Source organism: Ambystoma mexicanum, unplaced genomic scaffold, assembly GCF_040938575.1.
Source record: "Ambystoma mexicanum isolate Mex_15411 unplaced genomic scaffold, UKY_AmexF1_1 Mex_scaf90, whole genome shotgun sequence".
Taxonomy (NCBI): domain Eukaryota; kingdom Metazoa; phylum Chordata; class Amphibia; order Caudata; family Ambystomatidae; genus Ambystoma; species Ambystoma mexicanum.
The window spans coordinates 212,409-223,523 of NW_027182511.1; positions in this window are offsets into that span (position 1 = coordinate 212,409).

Genomic DNA, 11,115 nt, shown 5'->3' on the forward strand with positions numbered 1-11,115 from the left:
CCTGCTACTTTTCAAAGGATGGTGAACCAGGTTCTGAATGTGATGGAGGACTTCTGCATGGCATACTTGGATCACATAGCAGTGTTCAGCCATTCCTGGGAAGAACATGTGGACCACCTGAGATATGTTTTGCAGGCTCTTGGAAAGGCCAATCTGACCATAAAGGCAAGTAAATGCAAGATTTGACAGATTAAAGTGGTCTACCTTGGACATGAGGTAGGGGGTGGCGAAATAAGGCCTTTGCCCAGTAAGATTGAAGCTGTGCAAAATTGGACAACACCTACTACTCAGACCCAGGTGAGAGCCTTCTTAGGTATCATTGGTTATTACAGGAATTTCATTGAGAACTATGGGTCCATAGCTTCTCCACTGAATGTCATCTCCTCTCCTAAATTCCCTAAAAAGATTAGGTGGAATGAGGAATGCAATCAGGCCTTTGAAACCCTGAAAAAGGCTCTTTGCCAAGCCCCAATACTCAGAGCTCCTGACTATCACCAAACTTTCATTGTGCAAACAGATGCTTCAAATGTAGGAATAGGTACAGTCCTCAGTCAACTGGATAGGAAAGAAGACTAAGGAAAGGCTCTCACTCTACTTTTATTGGCCAAAGATGGGGGCTGAAGTAGACAAATACTGCAGGAGCTGCCACACCTGCCAGACTTCTGGTAAGGTTGGCTCCAAGAATGTGGCACCTTTAGTGCCTCTCCCTGTAGTGGGAGTCCCATTTGAGAGAGTAGGGATTGACATTGTTGGTCCCCTTGATCCTCCAACTTCCTCAGGCAACAGGTTTATACTTGTTGTAGCAGTCCATGCTACTAGATACCCTGAGGCAATTCCTATGAGGACGGTTACAGCTCCAGCTGTGGCTAAGGCCCTCCTTGGTATTTTTACCAGGGTGGGGTTTCCTAAGGAAGTAATCTCTGACAGGGGGTCGAATTTTATGTCCCACTACATGAAAGCCATGTGTTAAACATGCAGAGTTACTTACAAGTTCTCAGCCGCATACCACCCTCAGACAAATGGACTGGTTGAAAGGTTCAACAGAACCATGAAGAGAATGATAGGTGCTTTAGAGGACCCCCTTAAAAGAAAGTGGGACCTTCTACTGCCATGCTGATGATGCTAGAAGCAATCTCTTCTTATAATCTCTCTCTGCCTTCTCTTTGCTTATACAGAAGTCCCTCAGGAGGGAGTAGGTTATTCTCCCTTTGAACTTCTTTATGGTCATCCGGTCAGAGGTCCATTGGCCCTGATCAAGAAGGGGTTGGAGAGTGCTCCTTCCCCCAAGCCAGTCAGAGTGACTGACTATGTGATAGGTCTCCGAAGGAGAATGTCACAAATGATGGTAGAAGCAAGTGATAACTTGAAAGCTGGACAAGCATTGGTCACGCACTGGCATGACCAAAAGGCTAACATGGTCGAGTTTACTCAGGACCAGCTAGTTCTCGTTATGATTCCAACAAGGCAGAGGGCATTGCAAGACAAATGGATGGGACCCTTCAAAGTTGTGGGTAAACTTGGAGAGGTCAACTATCTGGTGGACTTGGGCAACCCCAAGAAGGCTCCAACAGTCTTCCACACCAACAGACTAAAAGCGTATGTCTCCAGACCTGATGTAGGAGCTTTGCTTCTAGCATCATCAGAGGAAGAAGAAGAGAGTGAAGCTCTTCCTGATCTCCTCAGAGGCTTACCTTTAGACGAAAAGATTGAAGGAGTAAATCTCTCTTCAAATCTGATACCTGAGCAACAGGAAGGGTGCAAATCTATGTTAAATCTGTTTGCCTCTCTGTTCTCACTTTCACCAGGCTGGACCCCTTGGGGACAGCATGACATACTCACTGGTGACTGTCTGCCAGTCAAAAGCAGAGGATATCGAATGTCAGAAAATGTAAGAACCCACATCAAAGGTGAGGTCAACAAGATGCTTGATCTCGGGGTAATAGAGCCCTCTACTAGTCCATGGTCTAGCCCAGTTGTGTTAGTACCAAAGGCAGGATCTAAATAACTTAGATTCTGTGTGGATTACAGAGCTCTTAATGCAGTCACTAAAACTGATGCTCACCCTTTGCCAAGGACAGATGAGTTGGTGGATAGACCTGGTGCAGCTAAGTTCCTTAGCACATTTGACTTGACGTCAGGCTGTTGGCAAATAGCCCTGACAGACCATGCCAAGGAGAAAACTGCATTTTCTACCCCAGTTTGCTTATACCAGTTTAAGGTTATGCCTTTTGAATTGAAGAATTTACCTGCTACTTTTCAAAGGATGGTGAACCAGGTTCTGAATGTGATGGAGGACTTCTGCATGGCATACTTGGATCACATAGCAGTGTTCAGCCATTCCTGGGAAGAACATGTGGACCACCTGAGATATGTTTTGCAGGCTCTTGGAAAGGCCAATCTGACCATAAAGGCAAGTAAATGCAAGATTTGACAGATTAAAGTGGTCTACCTTGGACATGAGGTAGGGGGTGGCGAAATAAGGCCTTTGCCCAGTAAGATTGAAGCTGTGCAAAATTGGACAACACCTACTACTCAGACCCAGGTGAGAGCCTTCTTAGGTATCATTGGTTATTACAGGAATTTCATTGAGAACTATGGGTCCATAGCTTCTCCACTGAATGTCATCTCCTCTCCTAAATTCCCTAAAAAGATTAGGTGGAATGAGGAATGCAATCAGGCCTTTGAAACCCTGAAAAAGGCTCTTTGCCAAGCCCCAATACTCAGAGCTCCTGACTATCACCAAACTTTCATTGTGCAAACAGATGCTTCAAATGTAGGAATAGGTACAGTCCTCAGTCAACTGGATAGGAAAGAAGACTAAGGAAAGGCTCTCACTCTACTTTTATTGGCCAAAGATGGGGGCTGAAGTAGACAAATACTGCAGGAGCTGCCACACCTGCCAGACTTCTGGTAAGGTTGGCTCCAAGAATGTGGCACCTTTAGTGCCTCTCCCTGTAGTGGGAGTCCCATTTGAGAGAGTAGGGATTGACATTGTTGGTCCCCTTGATCCTCCAACTTCCTCAGGCAACAGGTTTATACTTGTTGTAGCAGTCCATGCTACTAGATACCCTGAGGCAATTCCTATGAGGACGGTTACAGCTCCAGCTGTGGCTAAGGCCCTCCTTGGTATTTTTACCAGGGTGGGGTTTCCTAAGGAAGTAATCTCTGACAGGGGGTCGAATTTTATGTCCCACTACATGAAAGCCATGTGTTAAACATGCAGAGTTACTTACAAGTTCTCAGCCGCATACCACCCTCAGACAAATGGACTGGTTGAAAGGTTCAACAGAACCATGAAGAGAATGATAGGTGCTTTAGAGGACCCCCTTAAAAGAAAGTGGGACCTTCTACTGCCATGCTGATGATGCTAGAAGCAATCTCTTCTTATAATCTCTCTCTGCCTTCTCTTTGCTTATACAGAAGTCCCTCAGGAGGGAGTAGGTTATTCTCCCTTTGAACTTCTTTATGGTCATCCGGTCAGAGGTCCATTGGCCCTGATCAAGAAGGGGTTGGAGAGTGCTCCTTCCCCCAAGCCAGTCAGAGTGACTGACTATGTGATAGGTCTCCGAAGGAGAATGTCACAAATGATGGTAGAAGCAAGTGATAACTTGAAAGCTGGACAAGCATTGGTCACGCACTGGCATGACCAAAAGGCTAACATGGTCGAGTTTACTCAGGACCAGCTAGTTCTCGTTATGATTCCAACAAGGCAGAGGGCATTGCAAGACAAATGGATGGGACCCTTCAAAGTTGTGGGTAAACTTGGAGAGGTCAACTATCTGGTGGACTTGGGCAACCCCAAGAAGGCTCCAACAGTCTTCCACACCAACAGACTAAAAGCGTATGTCTCCAGACCTGATGTAGGAGCTTTGCTTCTAGCATCATCAGAGGAAGAAGAAGAGAGTGAAGCTCTTCCTGATCTCCTCAGAGGCTTACCTTTAGACGAAAAGATTGAAGGAGTAAATCTCTCTTCAAATCTGATACCTGAGCAACAGGAAGGGTGCAAATCTATGTTAAATCTGTTTGCCTCTCTGTTCTCACTTTCACCAGGCTGGACCCCTTGGGGACAGCATGACATACTCACTGGTGACTGTCTGCCAGTCAAAAGCAGAGGATATCGAATGTCAGAAAATGTAAGAACCCACATCAAAGGTGAGGTCAACAAGATGCTTGATCTCGGGGTAATAGAGCCCTCTACTAGTCCATGGTCTAGCCCAGTTGTGTTAGTACCAAAGGCAGGATCTAAATAACTTAGATTCTGTGTGGATTACAGAGCTCTTAATGCAGTCACTAAAACTGATGCTCACCCTTTGCCAAGGACAGATGAGTTGGTGGATAGACCTGGTGCAGCTAAGTTCCTTAGCACATTTGACTTGACGTCAGGCTGTTGGCAAATAGCCCTGACAGACCATGCCAAGGAGAAAACTGCATTTTCTACCCCAGTTTGCTTATACCAGTTTAAGGTTATGCCTTTTGAATTGAAGAATTTACCTGCTACTTTTCAAAGGATGGTGAACCAGGTTCTGAATGTGATGGAGGACTTCTGCATGGCATACTTGGATCACATAGCAGTGTTCAGCCATTCCTGGGAAGAACATGTGGACCACCTGAGATATGTTTTGCAGGCTCTTGGAAAGGCCAATCTGACCATAAAGGCAAGTAAATGCAAGATTTGACAGATTAAAGTGGTCTACCTTGGACATGAGGTAGGGGGTGGCGAAATAAGGCCTTTGCCCAGTAAGATTGAAGCTGTGCAAAATTGGACAACACCTACTACTCAGACCCAGGTGAGAGCCTTCTTAGGTATCACTGGTTATTACAGGAATTTCATTGAGAACTATGGGTCCATAGCTTTTCCACTGAATGTCATCTCCTCTCCTAAATTCCCTAAAAAGATTAGGTGGAATGAGGAATGCAATCAGGCCTTTGAAACCCTGAAAAAGGCTCTTTGCCAAGCCCCAATACTCAGAGCCACTGACTATCACCAAACTTTCATTGTGCAAACAGATGCTTCAAATGTAGGAATAGGTACAGTCCTCAGTCAACTGGATAGGAAAGAAGACTAAGGAAAGGCTCTCACTCTACTTTTATTGGCCAAAGATGGGGGCTGAAGTAGACAAATACTGCAGGAGCTGCCACACCTGCCAGACTTCTGGTAAGGTTGGCTCCAAGAATGTGGCACCTTTAGTGCCTCTCCCTGTAGTGGGAGTCCCATTTGAGAGAGTAGGGATTGACATGGTTGGTCCCCTTGATCCTCCAACTTCCTCAGGCAACAGGTTTATACTTGTTGTAGTAGTCCATGCTACTAGATACCCTGAGGCAATTCCTACGAGGACGGTTACAGCTCCGGCTGTGGCTAAGGCCCTCCTTGGTATTTTTACCAGGGTGGGGTTTCCTATCGAAGTAATCTATGACAGGGGGTCGAATTTTATGTCCCACTACATGAAAGCCATGTGGAAAACCTGCGGAGTTACTTACAAGTTCTCAGCCGCATCCCACCCTCAGACAAATGGACTGGTTGAAAGGTTCAACAGAACCATGAAGAGAATGATAGGTGCTTTAGAGGACCCCCTTAAAAGAAAGTGGGACCTTTTACTGCCATGCCTTCTCTTTGCTTATACAGAAGTCCCTCAGGAGGGAGTAGGTTATTCTCCCTTTGAACCTCTTTATGGTCATCCGGTCAGAGGTCCATTGGCCCTGATCAAGAAGGGGTTGGAGAGTGGCCCTTCCCCCAAGCCAGTCAGAGTGACTGACTATGTGATAGGTCTCCGAAGGAGAATGTCACAAATGATGGCAGAAGCAAGTGATAACGTGAAAGCTGGACAAGCATTGGTCACGCACTGGCATGACCAAAAGGCTAACATGGTCGAGTTTACTCAGGACCAGCTAGTTCTCGTTATGATTCCAACAAGGCAGAGGGCCTTGCAAGACAAATGAATGGGACCCTTCAAAGTTGTGGGTAAACTTGGAGAGGTCAACTATCTGGTGGACTTGGGCAACCCCAAGGAGGCTCCAACAGCCTTCCACACCAACAGACTAAAAGCGTATGTCTCCAGACCTGATGTAGTAGCTTTGCTTCTAGCATCATCAGAGGAAGAAGAAGAGAGTGAAGCTCTTCCTGATCTCCTCAGAGGCTTACCTTTAGACGAAAATATTGAAGGAGTAAATCTCTCTTCAAATCTGACACCTGAGCAACAGGAAGGGTGCAAATCTATGTTAAATCTGTTTGCCTCTCTGTTCTCACTTTCACCAGGCTTGACCCCTTGGGGACAGCATGACATACTCACTGGTGACTGTTTGCCAGTCAAAAGCAGAGGATATCGAATGTCAGAAAATGTAAGAACCCACATCAAAGGTGAGGTCAACAAGATGCTTGATCTCGGGGTAATAGAGCCCTCTACTAGTCCATGGTCTAGCCCAGTTGTGTTAGTACCAAAGGCAGGATCTAAATAACTTAGATTCTGTGTGGATTACAGAGCTCTTAATGCAGTCACTAAGACTGATGCCCACTCTTTGCCAAGGACAGATGAGTTGGTGGATAGACTTGGTGCAGCCAAGTTCCTCAGCACATTTGACTTGACGTCAGGCTATTGGCAAATAGCCCTGACAGACCATGCCAAGGAGAAAACTGCATTTTCTACCCCAATTGGCTTATACCAGTTTAAGGTTATGCCTTTTGAATTGAAGAATTTACCTGCTACTTTTCAAAGGATGGTAAACCAGGTTCTGAATGTGATGGAGGACTTCTGCATGGCATACATGGATCACATAGCAGTGTTCAGCAATTCCTGGTAAGAACATGTGGACCACCTGAGATATGTTTTGCAGGCTCTTGGAAAGGCCAATCTGACCATAAAGGCAAGTAAATGCAAGATTTGACAGAGTAAAGTGGTCTACCTTGGACATGAGGTAGGGGGTGGCGAAATAAGGCCTTTGCCCAGTAAGATTGAAGCTGTGCAAAATTGGACAACACCTACTACTCAGACCCAGGTGAGAGCCTTCTTAGGTATCACTGGTTATTACAGGAATTTCATTGAGAACTATGGGTCCATAGCTTCTCCACTGAATGTCATCTCCTCTCCTAAATTCCCTAAAAAGATTAGGTGGAATGAGGAATGCAATCAGGCCTTTGAAACCCTGAAAAAGGCTCTTTGCCAAGCCCCAATACTCAGAGCTCCTGACTATCACCAAACTTTCATTGTGCAAACAGATGCTTCAAATGTAGGAATAGGTACAGTCCTCAGTCAACTGGATAGGAAAGAAGACTAAGGAAAGGCTCTCACTCTACTTTTATTGGCCAAAGATGGGGGCTGAAGTAGACAAATACTGCAGGAGCTGCCACACCTGCCAGACTTCTGGTAAGGTTGGCTCCAAGAATGTGGCACCTTTAGTGCCTCTCCCTGTAGTGGGAGTCCCATTTGAGAGAGTAGGGATTGACATTGTTGGTCCCCTTGATCCTCCAACTTCCTCAGGCAACAGGTTTATACTTGTTGTAGTAGACCATGCTACTAGATACCCTGAGGCAATTCCTATGAGGACGGTTACAGCTCCGGCTGTGGCTAAGGCCCTCCTTGGTATATTTACCAGGGTGGGGTTTCCTAAGGAAGTAATCTCTGACAGGGGGTCGAATTTTATGTCCCACTACATGAAAGCCATGTGGAAAACCTGCGGAGTTACTTACAAGTTCTCAGCCGCATACCACCCTCAGACAAATGGACTGGTTGAAAGGTTCAACAGAACCATGAAGAGAATGATAGGTGCTTTAGAGGACCCCCTTAAAAGAAAGTGGGACCTTCTACTGCCATGCCTTCTCTTTGCTTATACAGAAGTCCCTCAGGAGGGAGTAGGTTATTCTCCCTTTGAACTTCTTTATGGTCATCCGGTCAGAGGTCCATTGGCCCTGATCAAGAAGGGGTTGGAGAGTGGTCCTTCCCCCAAGCCAGTCAGAGTGACTGACTATGTGATAGGTCTCCAAAGGAGAATGTCACAAATGATGGTAGAAGCAAGTGATAACTTGAAAGCTGGTCAAGCATTGGTCACGCACTGGCATGACCAAAAGGCTAACATGGTCGAGTTTACTCAGGACCAGCTAGTTCTCGTTATGATTCCAACAAGGCAGAGGGCATTGCAAGACAAATGGATGGGACCCTTCAAAGTTGTGGGTAAACTTGGAGAGGTCAACTATCTGGTGGACTTGGGCAACCCCAAGGAGGCTCCAACAGTCTTCCACACCAACAGACTAAAAGCGTATGTCTCCAGACCTGATGTAGGAGCTTTGCTTCTAGCATCATCAGAGGAAGAAGAAGAGAGTGAAGCTCTTCCTGATCTCCTCAGAGGCTTACCTTTAGACGAAAAGATTGAAGGAGTAAATCTCTCTTCAAATCTGACACCTGAGCAACAGGAAGGGTGCAAATCTATGTTAAATCTGTTTGCCTCTCTGTTCCCAATTTCACCAGGCTGGACCCCTTGGGGACAGCATGACATACTCACTGGTGACTGTCTGCCAGTCAAAAGCAGAGGATATCGAATGTCAGAAAATGTAAGAACCCACATCAAAGGTGAGGTCAACAAGATGCTTGATCTCGGGGTAATAGAGCCCTCTACTAGTCCATGGTCTAGCCCAGTTGTGTTAGTACCAAAAGCAGGATCTAAATAACTTAGATTCTGTGTGGATTACAGAGCTCTTAATGCAGTCACTAAGACTGATGCTCACCCTTTGCCAAGGACAGATGAGTTGGTGGATAGACCTGGTGCAGCTAAGTTCCTCAGCACATTTGACTTGACGTCAGGCTATTGGCAAATAGCCCTGACAGACCATGCCAAGGAGAAAACTGCATTTTCTACCCCAGTTGGCTTATACCAGTTTAAGGTTATGCCTTTTGAATTGAAGAATTTACCTGCTACTTTTCAAAGGATGGTGAACCAGGTTCTGAATGTGATGGAGGACTTCTGCATGGCATACTTGGATCACATAGCAGTGTTCAGCCATTCCTGGAAAGAACATGTGGACCACCTGAGATATGTTTTGCAGGCTCTTGGAAAGGCCAAATTGACCATAAAGGCAAGTAAATGCAAGATTTGACAGAGTAAAGTGGTCTACCTTGGACATGAGGTAGGGGGTGGCGAAATAAGGCCTTTGCCCAGTAAGATTGAAGCTGTGCAAAATTGGACAACACCTACTACTCAGACCCAGGTGAGAGCCTTTTTAGTTATCACTGGTTATTACAGGAATTTCATTGAGAACTATGGGTCCATAGCTTCTCCACTGAATGTCATCTCCTCTCCTAAATTCCCTAAAAAGATTAGGTGGAATGAGGAATGCAATCAGGCCTTTGAAACCCTGAAAAAGGCTCTTTGCCAAGCCCCAGTACTCAGAGCTCCTGACTATCACCAAACTTTCATTGTGCAAACAGATGCTTCAAATGTAGGAATAGGTACAGTCCTCAGTCAACTGGATAGGAAAGAAGACTAAGGAAAGGCTCTCACTCTACTTTTATTGGCCAAAGATGGGGGCTGAAGTAGACAAATACTGCAGGAGCTGCCACACCTGCCAGACTTCTGGTAAGGTTGGCTCCAAGAATGTGGCACCTTTAGTGCCTCTCCCTGTAGTGGGAGTCCCATTTGAGAGAGTAGGGATTGACATTGTTGGTCCCCTTGATCCTCCAACTTCCTCAGGCAACAGGTTTATACTTGTTGTAGTAGACCATGCTACTAGATACCCTGAGGCAATTCCTATGAGGACGGTTACAGCTCCGGCTGTGGCTAAGGCCCTCCTTGGTATTTTTACCAGGGTGGGGTTTCCTAAGGAAGTAATCTCTGACAGGGGGTCGAATTTTATGTCCCACTACATGAAAGCCATGTGGAAAACCTGCGGAGTTACTTACAAGTTCTCAGCCGCATACCACCCTCAGACAAATGGACTGGTTGAAAGGTTCAACAGAACCATGAAGAGAATGATAGGTGCTTTAGAGGACCCCCTTAAAAGAAAGTGGGACCTTCTACTGCCATGCTGATGATGCTAGAAGCAATCTCTTCTTATAATCTCTCTCTGCCTTCTCTTTGCTTATACAGAAGTCCCTCAGGAGGGAGTAGGTTATTCTCCCTTTGAACTTCTTTATGGTCATCCGGTCAGAGGTCCATTGGCCCTGATCAAGAAGGGGTTGGAGAGTGCTCCTTCCCCCAAGCCAGTCAGAGTGACTGACTATGTGATAGGTCTCCGAAGGAGAATGTCACAAATGATGGCAGAAGCAAGTGATAACTTGAAAGCTGGACAAGCATTGCTCACACACTGGCATGACCAAAAGGCTAACATGGTCGAGTTTACTCAGGACCAGCTAGTTCTCGTTATGATTCCAACAAGGCAGAGGGTCTTGCAAGACAAATGGATGGGACCCTTCAAAGTTGTTGGTAAACTTGGAGAGGTCAACTATCTGGTGGACTTGGGCAACCCCAAGGAGGCTCCAACAGTCTTCCACACCAACAGACTAAAAGCGTATGTCTCCAGACCTGATGTAGGAGCTTTGCTTCTAGCATCATCAGAGGAAGAAGAAGAGAGTGAAGCTCTTCCTGATCTCCTCAGAGGCTTACCTTTAGACGAAAAGATTGAAGGAGTAAATCTCTCTTCAAATCTGACACCTGAGCAACAGGAAGGATGCAAATCTATGTTAAATCTGTTTGCCTCTCTGTTCTCACTTTCACCAGGTTTGACCCCTTGGGGACAGCATGACATACTCACTGGTGACTGTCTGCCAGTCAAAAGCAGAGGATATCAAATGTCAGAAAATGTAAGAACCCACATCAAAGGTGAGGTCAACAAGATGCTTGATCTCGGGGTAATAGAGCCCTCTACTAGTCCATGGTCTAGCCCAGTTGTGTTAGTACCAAAAGCAGGATCTAAATAACTTAGATTATGTGTGGATTACAGAGCTCTTAATGCAGTCACTAAGACTGATGCTCACCCTTTGCCAAGGACAGATGAGTTGGTGGATAGACTTGGTGCAGCCAAGTTCCTCAGCAGGCTATTGGCAAATAGCCCTGACAGACCATGCCAAGGAGAAAACTGCATTTTCTACCCCAGTTGGCTTATACCAGTTTAAGGTTATGCCTTTTGAATTG